Source organism: Aquarana catesbeiana, linkage group LG01 (assembly GCF_042186555.1).
Source record: "Aquarana catesbeiana isolate 2022-GZ linkage group LG01, ASM4218655v1, whole genome shotgun sequence".
Lineage (NCBI taxonomy): Eukaryota > Metazoa > Chordata > Amphibia > Anura > Ranidae > Aquarana > Aquarana catesbeiana.
The window spans coordinates 591,318,907-591,334,234 of record NC_133324.1 but is presented as its reverse complement, the minus strand read 5'-3'; the positions used below and the strand labels follow the sequence as shown (position 1 = coordinate 591,334,234).

At 43.5% G+C, this 15,328-nt stretch overlaps 1 protein-coding gene across 1 annotated transcript in view; it reads left to right on the top strand.

Moving 5' to 3' along the window:
• Positions 1-10,601: 10,601 nt before the first annotated feature.
• SH2D4A (SH2 domain containing 4A) overlaps positions 10,602-15,328 on the top strand; it is a 179,332-nt gene continuing 174,605 nt past the window's right edge. Inside the window, exon 1 of the mRNA XM_073598185.1 lies at positions 10,602-10,754. The gene's annotated coding sequence lies outside the window, so the exon portion shown is untranslated. The remainder of the gene's footprint in view (positions 10,755-15,328) is intronic.

Sequence of the window (15,328 nt, the reverse complement as noted above, 5' to 3'; positions counted from 1 at the left end):
ACAGGAATGGATCTAACTGAACACTGTGAGCAGGACGCACTGCACTAACTTGTAGGTTTAGCTGAACACTGTGAGGTGGACGCACCACACTAACTTGTAGGTTTAGCTGAACACTGTGAGCAGGACGCACCCCACTAACTTGTAGGTTTAGCTGAACACTGTGAGCAGGACGCACCGCACTAACTTGAAGGTTTAGCTGAACACTGAGCAGGACGCACCCCACTAACTTTTGTAGGTTTAGCTGAACACTGTGAGCAGGACGCACTGCACTAACTGTAAATAGTCTAGCTGCCTGACTGTGGTACTAATAGGATCAAAAGAACACCAGTAATTTTCTTCAGGTAGCTGTATATACTGTAACAAGACAAGCCTGCCTGTCAGTAAGAAGATAACAGGAACGGATCTAGCTGAACACTGTGAGCAGGACGCACCACACTAACTTGAAGGTTTAGCTGAACACTGAGCAGGACGCATTGCACTAACTTTTGTAGGTTTAGCTGAACACTGTGAGCAGGACGCATTGCACTAACTGTAAATAGTCTAGCTGCCTGACTGTGGTACTAATAGGATCAAAAGAACACCAGTAATTTTCTTCAGGTAGCTGTATATACTGTAACAAGACAAGCCTGCCTGTCAGTAGGAAGATAACAGGAACGGATCTAGCTGAACACTGTGAGCAGGACGCACTGCACTAACTTGTAGGTTTAGCTGAACACTGTGAGGTGGACGCACCACACTAACTTGTAGGTTTAGCTGAACACTGTGAGCAGGACGCACCCCACTAACTTGTAGGTTTAGCTGAACACTGAGCAGGACGCACTGCACTAACTGTAAATAGTCTAGCTGCCTGACTGTGGTACTAATAGGATCAAAAGAACACCAGTAATTTTCTTCAGGTAGCTGTATATACTGTAACAAGACAAGCCTGCCTGTCAGTAAGAAGATAACAGGAACGGATCTAGCTGAACACTGTGAGGTGGACGCACCCCACTAACTTGTAGGTTTATCTGAACACTGAGCAGGACGCACTGCACTAACTGTAAATAGTCTAGCTGCCTGACTGTGGTACTAATAGGATCAAAAGAACACCAGTAATTTTCTTCAGGTAGCTGTATATACTGTAACAAGACAAGCCTGCCTGCCAGTAAGAAGATAACAGGAACGGATCTAGCTGAACACTGTGAGGTGGACACACCACACTAACTTGTAGGTTTAGCTGAACACTGTGAGCAGGACGCACTGCACTAACTGTAAATAGTCTAGCTGCCTGACTGTGGTACTAATAGGATCAAAAGAACACCATTAATTTTCTTCAGGTAGCTGTATATACTGTAACAAGACAAGCCTGCCTGTCAGTAAGAAGATAACAGGAACGGATCTAGCTGAACACTGTGAGCAGGACGCACTGCACTAACTTGTAGGTTTAGCTGAACACTGTGAGGTGGACGCACCATACTAACTTGTAGGTTTAGCTGAACACTGTGAGCAGGACGCACCCCACTAACTTGTAGGATTAGCTGAACACTGTGAGCAGGACGCACTGCACTAACTGTAAATAGTCTAGCTGCCTGACTGTGGTACTAATAGGATCAAAAGAACACCAGTAATTTTCTTCAGGTAGCTGTATATACTGTAACAAGACAAACCTGCCTGTCAGTAGGAAGATAACAGGAACGGATCTAGCTGAACACTGTGAGCAGGACGCACTGCACTAACTTGTAGGTTTAGCTGAACACTGTGAGGTGGACACACCACACTAACTTGTAGGATTAGCTGAACACTGTGAGCAGGACGCACTGCACTAACTGTAAATAGTCTAGCTGCCTGACTGTGGTACTAATAGGATCAAAAGAACACCAGTAATTTTCTACAGGTAGCTGTATATACTGTAACAAGACAAGCCTGCCTGTCAGTAAGAAGATAACAGGAATGGATCTAGCTGAACACTGTGAGGTGGACGCACCACACTAACTTGTAGGTTTAGCTGAACACTGTGAGCAGGACGCACTGCACTAACTGTAAATAGTCTAGCTGCCTGACTGTGGTACTAATAGGATCAAAAGAACACCAGTAATTTTCTTCAGGTAGCTGTATATACTGTAACAAGACAAGCCTGCCTGTCAGTAAGAAGATAACAGGAACGGATCTAGCTGAACACTGTGAGGTGGATGCACCACACTAACTTGTAGGTTTAGCTGAACACTGTGAGCAGGACGCACCCCACTAACTTGTAGGTTTAGCTGAACACTGTGAGCAGGATGCACTGCACTAACTGTAAATAGTCTAGCTGCCTGACTGTGGTACTAATAGGATCAAAAGAACACCAGTAATTTTCTTCAGGTAGCTGTATATACTGTAACAAGACAAGCCTGCCTGTCAGTAAGAAGATAACAGGAACGGATCTAACTGAACACTGTGAGCAGGACGCACTGCACTAACTTGTAGGTTTAGCTGAACACTGTGAGGTGGACGCACCACACTAACTTGTAGGTTTAGCTGAACACTGTGAGCAGGACGCACCCCACTAACTTGTAGGTTTAGCTGAACACTGTGAGCAGGACGCACCGCACTAACTTGAAGGTTTAGCTGAACACTGAGCAGGACGCACCCCACTAACTTTTGTAGGTTTAGCTGAACACTGTGAGCAGGACGCACTGCACTAACTGTAAATAGTCTAGCTGCCTGACTGTGGTACTAATAGGATCAAAAGAACACCAGTAATTTTCTTCAGGTAGCTGTATATACTGTAACAAGACAAGCCTGCCTGTCAGTAAGAAGATAACAGGAACGGATCTAGCTGAACACTGTGAGCAGGACGCACCGCACTAACTTGAAGGTTTAGCTGAACACTGAGCAGGACGCACCCCACTAACTTTTGTAGGTTTAGCTGAACACTGTGAGCAGGACGCATTGCACTAACTGTAAATAGTCTAGCTGCCTGACTGTGGTACTAATAGGATCAAAAGAACACCAGTAATTTTCTTCAGGTAGCTGTATATACTGTAACAAGACAAGCCTGCCTGTCAGTAGGAAGATAACAGGAACGGATCTAGCTGAACACTGTGAGCAGGACGCACTGCACTAACTTGTAGGTTTAGCTGAACACTGTGAGGTGGACGCACCACACTAACTTGTAGGTTTAGCTGAACACTGTGAGCAGGACGCACCCCACTAACTTGTAGGTTTAGCTGAACACTGAGCAGGACGCACTGCACTAACTGTAAATAGTCTAGCTGCCTGACTGTGGTACTAATAGGATCAAAAGAACACCAGTAATTTTCTTCAGGTAGCTGTATATACTGTAACAAGACAAGCCTGCCTGTCAGTAGGAAGATAACAGGAACGGATCTAGCTGAACACTGTGAGGTGGACGCACCCCACTAACTTGTAGGTTTATCTGAACACTGAGCAGGACGCACTGCACTAACTGTAAATAGTCTAGCTGCCTGACTGTGGTACTAATAGGATCAAAAGAACACCAGTAATTTTCTTCAGGTAGCTGTATATACTGTAACAAGACAAGCCTGCCTGCCAGTAAGAAGATAACAGGAACGGATCTAGCTGAACACTGTGAGGTGGACACACCACACTAACTTGTAGGTTTAGCTGAACACTGTGAGCAGGACGCACTGCACTAACTGTAAATAGTCTAGCTGCCTGACTGTGGTACTAATAGGATCAAAAGAACACCATTAATTTTCTTCAGGTAGCTGTATATACTGTAACAAGACAAGCCTGCCTGTCAGTAAGAAGATAACAGGAACGGATCTAGCTGAACACTGTGAGCAGGACGCACTGCACTAACTTGTAGGTTTAGCTGAACACTGTGAGGTGGACGCACCACACTAACTTGTAGGTTTAGCTGAACACTGTGAGCAGGACGCACCCCACTAACTTGTAGGATTAGCTGAACACTGTGAGCAGGACGCACTGCACTAACTGTAAATAGTCTAGCTGCCTGACTGTGGTACTAATAGGATCAAAAGAACACCAGTAATTTTCTTCAGGTAGCTGTATATACTGTAACAAGACAAACCTGCCTGTCAGTAGGAAGATAACAGGAACGGATCTAGCTGAACACTGTGAGCAGGACGCACTGCACTAACTTGTAGGTTTAGCTGAACACTGTGAGGTGGACACACCACACTAACTTGTAGGTTTAGCTGAACACTGTGAGCAGGACGCACCCCACTAACTTGTAGGTTTAGCTGAACACTGTGAGCAGGACGCACTGCACTAACTGTAAATAGTCTAGCTGCCTGACTGTGGTACTAATAGGATCAAAAGAACACCAGTAATTTTCTACAGGTAGCTGTATATACTGTAACAAGACAAGCCTGCCTGTCAGTAAGAAGATAACAGGAATGGATCTAGCTGAACACTGTGAGGTGGACGCACCACACTAACTTGTAGGTTTAGCTGAACACTGTGAGCAGGACGCACTGCACTAACTGTAAATAGTCTAGCTGCCTGACTGTGGTACTAATAGGATCAAAAGAACACCAGTAATTTTCTTCAGGTAGCTGTATATACTGTAACAAGACAAGCCTGCCTGTCAGTAAGAAGATAACAGGAACGGATCTAGCTGAACACTGTGAGGTGGATGCACCACACTAACTTGTAGGTTTAGCTGAACACTGTGAGCAGGACGCACCCCACTAACTTGTAGGTTTAGCTGAACACTGTGAGCAGGATGCACTGCACTAACTGTAAATAGTCTAGCTGCCTGACTGTGGTACTAATAGGATCAAAAGAACACCAGTAATTTTCTTCAGGTAGCTGTATATACTGTAACAAGACAAGCCTGCCTGTCAGTAAGAAGATAACAGGAACGGATCTAACTGAACACTGTGAGCAGGATGCACTGCACTAACTTGTAGGTTTAGCTGAACACTGTGAGGTGGACGCACCACACTAACTTGTAGGTTTAGCTGAACACTGTGAGCAGGACGCACCCCACTAACTTGTAGGTTTAGCTGAACACTGTGAGCAGGACGCACCGCACTAACTTGAAGGTTTAGCTGAACACTGAGCAGGACGCACCCCACTAACTTTTGTAGGTTTAGCTGAACACTGTGAGCAGGACGCACTGCACTAACTGTAAATAGTCTAGCTGCCTGACTGTGGTACTAATAGGATCAAAAGAACACCAGTAATTTTCTTCAGGTAGCTGTATATACTGTAACAAGACAAGCCTGCCTGTCAGTAAGAAGATAACAGGAACGGATCTAGCTGAACACTGTGAGCAGGACGCACCGCACTAACTTGAAGGTTTAGCTGAACACTGAGCAGGACGCACCCCACTAACTTTTGTTGGTTTAGCTGAACACTGTGAGCAGGACGCATTGCACTAACTGTAAATAGTCTAGCTGCCTGACTGTGGTACTAATAGGATCAAAAGAACACCAGTAATTTTCTTCAGGTAGCTGTATATACTGTAACAAGACAAGCCTGCCTGTCAGTAGGAAGATAACAGGAACGGATCTAGCTGAACACTGTGAGCAGGACGCACTGCACTAACTTGTAGGTTTAGCTGAACACTGTGAGGTGGACGCACCACACTAACTTGTAGGTTTAGCTGAACACTGTGAGCAGGACGCACCCCACTAACTTGTAGGTTTAGCTGAACACTGAGCAGGACGCACTGCACTAACTGTAAATAGTCTAGCTGCCTGACTGTGGTACTAATAGGATCAAAAGAACACCAGTAATTTTCTTCAGGTAGCTGTATATACTCTAACAAGACAAGCCTGCCTGTCAGTAAGAAGATAACAGGAACGGATCTAGCTGAACACTGTGAGGTGGACGCACCCCACTAACTTGTAGGTTTAGCTGAACACTGAGCAGGACGCACTGCACTAACTGTAAATAGTCTAGCTGCCTGACTGTGGTACTAATAGGATCAAAAGAACACCAGTAATTTTCTTCAGGTAGCTGTATATACTGTAACAAGACAAGCCTGCCTGCCAGTAAGAAGATAACAGGAACAGATCTAGCTGAACACTGTGAGGTGGACACACCACACTAACTTGTAGGTTTAGCTGAACACTGTGAGCAGGACGCACTGCACTAACTGTAAATAGTCTAGCTGCCTGACTGTGGTACTAATAGGATCAAAAGAACACCAGTAATTTTCTTCAGGTAGCTGTATATACTGTAACAAGACAAGCCTGCCTGTCAGTAAGAAGATAACAGGAACGGATCTAGCTGAACACTGTGAGCAGGACGCACTGCACTAACTGTAAATAGTCTAGCTGCCTGACTGTGGAAGATAACAAGAACGGATCTAGCTAAACTGAATACAGTGTATATATATATATATATATATGCAACACCTGGGATGCATATATATACACAATACACTGTAAGTGCAGCTAACTGACTGACTGTTCTGCCTAATCTATCTAACTCAAATCAAATGTCACTGTCTGTCTCTCTCTCTCTCTCAATGAACGCCGGAACACACACTACACAGGGCCGCCGTGCAGGCGGCCTTATATAGTGTGGGGCGTGTACTAAATCCCCTGAGCCATAATTGGCCAAAGCCTCCTTGGCTTTGGCCAATTACGGCTCTCTGTTCAGGCGGCGCTGTGATTGGCCAAGCATGCGGGTCATAGTGCATGCTTGGCCAATCATCAGCCAGCAATGCACTGCGATGCCGCAGTGAATTATGGGCCGTGACGCGCCACACGAATTTGGCGCGAACGGCCCATATCGTTCGCAATTCGACGAACGATCGAACAGCCGATGTTCGAGTCGAACATGGGTTCGACTCGAACACGAAGCTCATCCCTAGTCCCAACACTGAAAATAATGAAAACTCCGTGAATAAGAATGAGCTCCGGCGTGTTCGCATGCTGCACGTGGAGAGCCCGCCAGGAAGTCGGCACGGCACAGCGCTAATCACAAGCAGTGAGACATTTCCTGATGTGCTGCTGCAGAGATCGGGAAATGTCTCCCTGCCTGTGATTAGCACTGCGCCGTGCCGACTTCCTGGCGGGCTCTCCACATGCAGCATGTGAACACGCTGGAGCTCATCCTCATCCGTGAATAAACTCATCCAGACAAATAGAAGTGAGGCTAGACGATCACACAAAAAGCGACTTGTGAGAAGATCCACCACCGTATGTGCTAAACGCTTACCAGATGGCAAGCTTTGGATAGCTTGTAAGTAGCCTGACAATCAATGGTAAGCAGCGTCACACCACGGCTTCTCAATGAAGAGCCAAAAACTTACAGGGTTGCAATCAGTAGGTAGGACCCGAAAAGATAATAAAACAATGGCTCTCCATAGTGTAAATCGCTAAAATACACGTTTTAATGATATTTAAAAGTTGCACTTACATGCGTATTGTAGATAAAAGCATAAACAACGAACAATGGCAGCAGCCGGCCAGCTTGCAGTCAACCATTCGGGACGAGGTAGTCAGCGATGACGTCAGCGCGTCAACCTTCTGACATACGCTTCGTCTCACAAAGACATTGTCATGGGATGTATACACCGCTCCTACACCTCCCCAAAGATACTGCTTGCAGGACTTTTTTTCCAGTCCCACAAGCGCACCGCCCCAGCATGAAAGCACACGGCCTTTCACACTGGGGAGGCATGAGAGACAGTTTTCAGGCGCTTTATAGGCGCTAAAACTCCTGAAAACTGCCTCAGTGTGAAAGTAGCCTATTTGCTAATCACAATCACATGTATAAAATTTTACTCAGAATTTTTTACAAGCAAGAACATAATATCAAAAGCAACCATTTTGTTAAAATTTCAGCCATTTTAGCTTACTGCCACAGAATGAACAGTATTCATTAACCCCTTGCCGACCAGTCACCGTACTTTTACTGCGGCAGGCCAGCTCTCCTGCGCAAACCAACCTACCTGTATGTCGGTCCGTGCATGTGAGGTTGGGGGCGCGTGCACACGGGTCCTGACCGCCCGCAAACGATGTGCACAGAGGCAGAAAGGGGATCCATTCTGAAAGGGGACATGTCAGAGATCTTCTGTTCCCAGTGATCGCTGATCAGGAACAGCGATCTGTCATGTCCCAGTAAGCCCACCCCCCCCTGCAGTGAGAACACACCCAAGGAACACACTTGATCGCCCCCTAGTAACCCCTTCTCTGCCAGTGACATTTATACATTGATCAGTGCATCTTTATAGAACTGATCAATGTAATAATGTCATTGGTCCCCAAAAAAGTGTAATTTGGGGTCAGATTTGTCTGCTGCAATGTCGCAGTCCCGCTAAAAATTACAGATTGCCGCCATCACTAGTAAAAAAATAAAAGTCCATAAATCTATCCCATAGTTTGTAGACGCGATACCTTTTGCGCAAACCAATCAATATACGCTTATTGCGATATTCTTTACCAAAAATATGTAGAAGGATACATAATGGCCTAAATTTATGAAGAAATTTGTGTTTTTTACATTTTTTTGGAGATATGTATTATAGCAAAAAGTAAAAAATATTGTTTATTTTTCAAAATTGTCTTTTTTTGTTTATAGCTCAAAAAATAAAAACCGTAGAAGTGATCAAATACCACCAAAAGAAAGCTCTATTTGTGGGGGGGTGGAAGGACATACATTTTGTTTGGGTACAACGTTGCACGACTTGTTGCACGAATTGTCAGTTATAATGACGCAGTGCCGTATAGCAATGGCCTGGTCATTAAGGGAGTAAAACCTTCCGGGGCTGAAGTGATTAAAATCAGGTAAATCAGCTGACCTACTGACAGAATCAACAAAAACAAAAACTGCAGCAGTAATCCTAACGATAGGCTGCAGCATATAAATTATGTCTTTTTTGGCCATAGCCAAACACAGTTTTAATTAATTCAAAAGGGGCACAAAAAAACAAACCTTTACAATCACTTTAATGATACATGCTTGAAAACCAGTGGAAGGCTATTTACTTTTGTAGATGCATTACTTACCTCTCCTGAAAACGATGCGTACTTGACTGCAAGAACTGTATTCGTTTTAATACTTTCTGAATGAAAAAACTTGGAACAAAGAATGCAGATCAATATTGATGACTTCATGGTGACTTTGCTTGCTGCATAATTATCTAGGTTGAGTGACTTAGAAAAATAACAAGCAAAAAAAAATTAAAAACTTGATGGAATTGTATCTGGAAGAAAGATGAAAAATGGGTGTGTCAGGGGCTACTCCAAAAATTGCCCCATGACAACAAAAATTGTTGTGGACTATCTCGGTACCCAAGGATTTTGACGGAATAAGTATAAAAGTATTGATTTATTGAAAAGGGACAAAAAAAAAAAAAAAGGACATTTGATACAACAATATATAAAATGGTTATTGCATACTGTTACAAGTGATACAAACAAAGAACAGGTAAACCCCACAAGTATATGGGGAGAAAAGATGTAGGTCCAAACGTGATCCTCTACATCAGGGGTCTCAAACTGGCGGCCCTCCAGCTGTTGCAAAACTACAAGTCCCATCATGCCTCTGCCTGTGGGAGTCATGTTTGTAACTGTCAGCCTTGCAATGCCTCATGGGACTTGTAGTTTCGCAACAACTGAAGGGCCACCAGTTTGAGACCCCTGCTCTACATGTTTCACGACAGGGATCACTTCTTCAGGAGCATAAACATCTATAGAAAAATACAATCTTATCATTATTAATATTAGTATTATTATTATTTAAGGTACTTATTTAGCGCCGTCAATTTACGCAGCGATTTACATATACATTGTACATTCACATCAGTCCCTACCCTGAAGGAGCTTACAATCTAAGGTCCTTAACTCACATTCATATACTAGGGCCAATTTAGACAGAAACTAATTAACCTACCAGCATGTCTTCGGATGTAATCACAAATAGAAAAACAAAGAATACAATTTACATAAATACAAGTAGTCAGATCATTTTGGAGTGTTATAATCAGGAAGAAAGACAATGGTGATTTTATACCTATTCACTTTATGGGGCGGTTCACACTGCTTCGATGCCAGATATTGCATGTGATTCGCACCGCATTGTGGTGCAGATCACTTGCGATGTCTGGGCAATGCGAATTTCAGCCATACAAACTGCATGGCTGAATTTGCATCGCATTCGAACCAAACTCGTGCAGGACCATTTTTTTTTTCTTTTTTTTTTGGTCCGCACCAGAATCGGATCGCATGGGTGTTCACACCTATGCAATTTGATTCTGCAAATCGTGCTGCGTTTTTTTTTTGATTGTGGGGTGTCGTTAGAGTTGCCACCTCATCCCTTTAAACCCGAACACCTCTGAATTACACAGGTTCTGAAGCTAATTTAATGCAGATAAGGTACCAAGTGAGTTTAATTACCACCTTAATCAGCCACAAAAACTGTGTAATTAATATGTGTTTCGGTTTAAAGGGATGAGGTGGCAACCATAGGTGTTGTTAACTTAACATACGCTCCACAATCAGTTCGCATGAACAGGTTTGCGAATTTGCACGGCGCATCCATTGTGAAAACTACGATAACGTTTTAAATTCTATTGGTATCTGCTTACACAACCGTCCCTTTCATTTTATGGACAATGTAATACCACAATCATTCAGCAGATGGTGCCTCTGATCAGTGAACTCCTAACATTTGGAATTGTTACTCAGTAGTAGGCAGTCCTCTGGAGTGGAAGTATACATGTGAAATGTTTTGTCCAGCCCAACAACTCTAATGACAGGATTTGTGTGCCCTCCCTTCATTCTGAATTGTTGCACTCATAGATCTGGCTGGAACACAGTTGTGCAGTAAGTGAACTTTATTTTGCTTTCTGTCATCCTTCTTGTACTTTGATCAAATTCTTTTACTTTTTTTTGTTAACTTGTACAGGCTCATGTCCTTGGCTTTGTTTTCATGTGTGATTAGGAATCACAAACCAGAGGAGTAGTATAAGCTATGAACTGGGAACTGTGTATGGGCAGCTGTTTGACTTGTGGTTGGAAAAAAGAACTAGTTTATCTATCAATCTGGTGGGAAAAGAGTGTACAATGTTTAATAAACATGGTATCAGTGTGTATCTAAATAGTAGGTTGCAAGATTGTAGCAAACTGAAATATTTTAGATTGCTGTTTATCTTCTTTTATACAATTGGTACTATTTTACATGTTACCTGGGCTGGGTAGTTCTCAAGGAGGACAGGAGTTCTTCAGATGGAAAAACACAAGCAAACAGGCATGAATCCGGCATCTACAGGAGCTCCCATTGAGGTCTCTGGGGCCCATAACACCTGAATATGTTATTAAAAAAGCTCATGAACTTTTTTGTGCATAGGGAGTAGCACAACAGAGCATAAATGTGTGGACAGTGAATGGGATTCTGTGTGTTGAGCATAGTTTTGGCATAGGGAAATGAGTAGAAAAACTCTTTAAAAAAAAAAAAAAAAAAAAAAACATGAATGGGGGCTTACAAGTAACAGATAACAATGTGTGAGTAAAGCCTCCTACACACCATCAGATTTTTGCACGACCGTCCATTTTTTGTTGCATGCTAGTCTCATGTTGAAAGTGAAGAGGTCATTTACCATGCGAAAATTCTCAACTTTGGAAGTGACATCATGTGTTTCATGTTTTGTATGTATTTCTTCCTTTCTGAGCATGTGTAGTCTTGCTCCTTTATATTTTTTTTTTTTTTTTTTGAAGAAAACCGTACTAATTAAACGAAAATCGGATGTTTGAGTTCACAAACAACAAAAATTTTATAGTCTGCACATCCAGATTTTGTCAGACAAAAAATCGTAATCGACTGTCGAAAAATATACACCAGACTAACGATCCGAAAATCAGCAGATCGTTCGGATGAAATGTTACTTCCGATTTTCGTATCGTGTGTACGGGCCTTTAGGCGAGCCATAGATGGTTTGAACCATGTATGGGTAGGCTGAATGTACCCAAGGTGATCGATGGATCAACTTGGGTACAACCAGCCTGCTGGATTTTTACATACGATTATCGCTAGCAGCTTGTATAGCCGCTAGCAATAATAACTGTCTTCTCCCAGCAGGGACAGCTTCCCTAACCCCCCCACCGGAAGAATACAATTGCTTGGCGGGAGGGAATCCCCATTCAACACTGTCTGTGTTGATGGGGGGGAATCAAGCAAATTTCTTTACAAAGTGTACTTTCAATGTGGGGATATGATCTTTGAAGCTGCTCCACAGAGGGATTTAGGACTGCATATAAGCCACTGATGGTCCAGTTCTCATATTCGACTGTTCAGTTCATTGCTGTGCTAAAGCGCTCTGCCTCACCCATTCCTTCATAAATTCTAGCTGTGAAACTTTGCCAGTACTGAATATGTTTTCAATTAGATAAAGGGAACAGATTGCAGTGGGTGTAACTACCAATAAAGGGAAAGGTGCAGCTTGCTGACATTCACAAGAGAAAAAAATATTGATTTTGTACGTCATTCTATATTCTCTTCATTAACACTATTGGGGTTGCTTCGCTAAAGGCAGATAGACTGTTCACTCTGCAAGGGAAATTACCCTTTGCAAGGGAATTTTTCCATAGAGTTAAGTGAATGAGGTGAAGCTCTGCTGACTTCTATGGTCCAATCATGTGCAAGCATTTTGTTGTGTGATTTTTGACTGTGATTGGGTATTCTTTGTAAGTGAAACTTTACCGCATTAGCTTACTGTAATTGGATAATATGCTGTTTTATCATTCTGTAGGGGGCAATGAACAGTCCAATCAATACCAGCAGGGTTCTCAGTTTCAGGCATCACTTGACACTGTCTGGTTGTCTCTAATGCCTCGTTTCCACTGAGCGGATCAGTTCGGTACGCTATTTTGGGTGTTTCCATTATGAAAGCGGTCCATACAACTGAACCGTACCGCTCCATTCCGTTTGGTTAGGGCGGAGCTACAATACATTCCACTGATTGGCTGACAGAAAACCCTCTGCTGTGCTATACTGAGGCATTTTTTTCTAAACCCTGTATGGCCCCTTGGGGTCCCACTTGCAGTGGAAATGCTCACCTGAATAGACCGGACCATTCTAGGCCATTCAAACTGTACCAACCCAAACCGATCCGCTCAGTGGAAACAAGGCATAAGGTAATTTAGGGCACTTCAGGCAGTTCAAGAGTTTCTTATCACACAGGGAGATATTCCCAACCTTTTGGACTGTCTCCTTGTGAGTGGGACCTGATCCACTTCTGATTCATTTAGATGAGTGAAGAATTAGAAGTAGTGTGCATAGGCCATAGGTGCTGAAATGAGACACTCAAAGTTGGGCATGTATCTCCCTGGTTGTCATTATCGGGGAGATACACTCACCAGTCAATTTATTAGGCACACCTGGCTAGTACCGGGTTGGACCTCCTTTTGCCTTCAAAACTGCCTTAATTCTTTGTGGCATAGATTCAACAAGAAGTTGGAAATGCAGAGAACATGGTCCATATTGACATGATAGCATCATGCAGTGGCTGCACATCCATAATGCAAATCTCCAGTTCCACCACATCCCAAAGGTGCTCTGTTGCATTGGTTCCCCCAACAGGCCTTGTTTTGTGAATTTCTCTTTGATAAAATATCTGTCCAAAATACCAAGCCATTGACTCTGATTTAAAGCACCTGTGCAAGATAAAGGAAAACCTGCAAGCATGGCCTGTTGGGGGTACTTGAGGACATGGTTGAGAACCACTGCTCTATTGGATTGAGATCTGGTGACTGTGGAGGTCATTGGAGTACAGTGAACTCATTGTCATGTTCAAGAAACCGGTGGTGAGATTATTTGAGCTTTTTGATTTGGGGGTTATTTACAAAAGGCAAATCCACTTTGCACTGCAAGTGCACTTGGAAGTGCAGTCACTGTAGATCTGAGGGGAAGCTCTATTGATTTTATCATCCAATCATGTGCAAGCTAAAATGCTGCTTTTTAATTTCCTTACACGTCCCCCTCAGATCTACAGCGACTGCACTTTCAAGTGCACTTGTAGTGCAAAGTGGATTTGTCTTTCGTAAATAACCCCCACAGTGCATTATCCTGCTGGAAGTAGCCATCAGAAGATGGGTACACTGCAGTCATAAAGGGATGGACATGGTCAGCATCAAGACTTAGGTAGGCTTTCATGTTGTTTGTTTATGCCAAATTCTGACCCTACCATCGAAATGTTGCAGCTGGAATCAAGACGCATCAGATCAGAAAATGTTTCTGATCGTCTATTGTCCAATTTTGGTGAGCCTGTGCAAATTGTAGCCTCAGTTTCCTGTTCTTAGCTGACAGGAGTAGCCCATCTACTTCAAGGTTCAATGTGTTGTGTGTTCAGAGATAGTATTCTGCATACCTTGGTTGTAATGAGTGGTTATTTGAGCTACTGTTGCCTTTCTATCATCTCGATACAGTCTGCCCATTCTCCTCTGACATCAGCAATGCATTTTCATCCACACAACTGCTGCTCACTGGATAGTTTCTCTTTTTCGGACCGTTCTCTATAAACCCTAGAGATGGTTATGCATGAAAATCTCAGTAGATCAGCAGTTTTTGAAATACTCAGACCAGCCTGTGTGGTACCAACAACCATGCCACATTCAAAGTCACTTAAATCCCCTTTCATCCCCATTCTGATCAGTTTAAACTTCAGCAAGTCGTCTTCATTAAGTCTAAATATCTAAATGCATTGAGTTGCTGCCTCAGCAAGTTGTCTTCATTAAGCCTCGGTTCACACCAGAGGCGGCACGACTTGCAGGTCGCCTCACCGAGGCGACCTGCACACGACTGCCAGGGCGACTTGCAAAACGACTTCTGTATAGAAGTCTATGCAAGTCGCCCCCAAAGTCGTACAGGAACCTTTTTCTAAGTCGGAGCGACTTGCGTCGCTCCGATTAGAACGGTTCCATTGTACTGAACGGGACGCTACTTGTCAGGCGACCTAGGTCGCCTGACAAGTCGTCCCAGTGTGAACCGAGGCTAAGTCTAGATACCTAAATGCATTGAGTTGCTGCCATGTGATTGGCTGATTAGCAATTTGTGTTACCAAGCATTTGAACAGGTGTACCTAAGAAAGTGGCCGGTGAGTGTATATTCCCATGTATGGCCATTTTATTGTAATATAAGTTTCAATGGAATTGTGCAAAGTATAGCTCCTATTGTAACCCCATGAATACGTTATTATACCTGACATGCTATATAGAACTGCAACTGGCACACCTTCTCTAATCTAGAACAGGGGCTTACTTACCTTTTCCCGATGGCAGGGGGTCTCTTCAAACGTATGCAGTCTTCGTGTTGAAATCTTCTCCAATACTGCCTGCACAGATGTGGGTAGTGCCAGAGCGGTTATCGGCACCGAGACCATGGGAAAGGCTTCTGCCATTAGGAA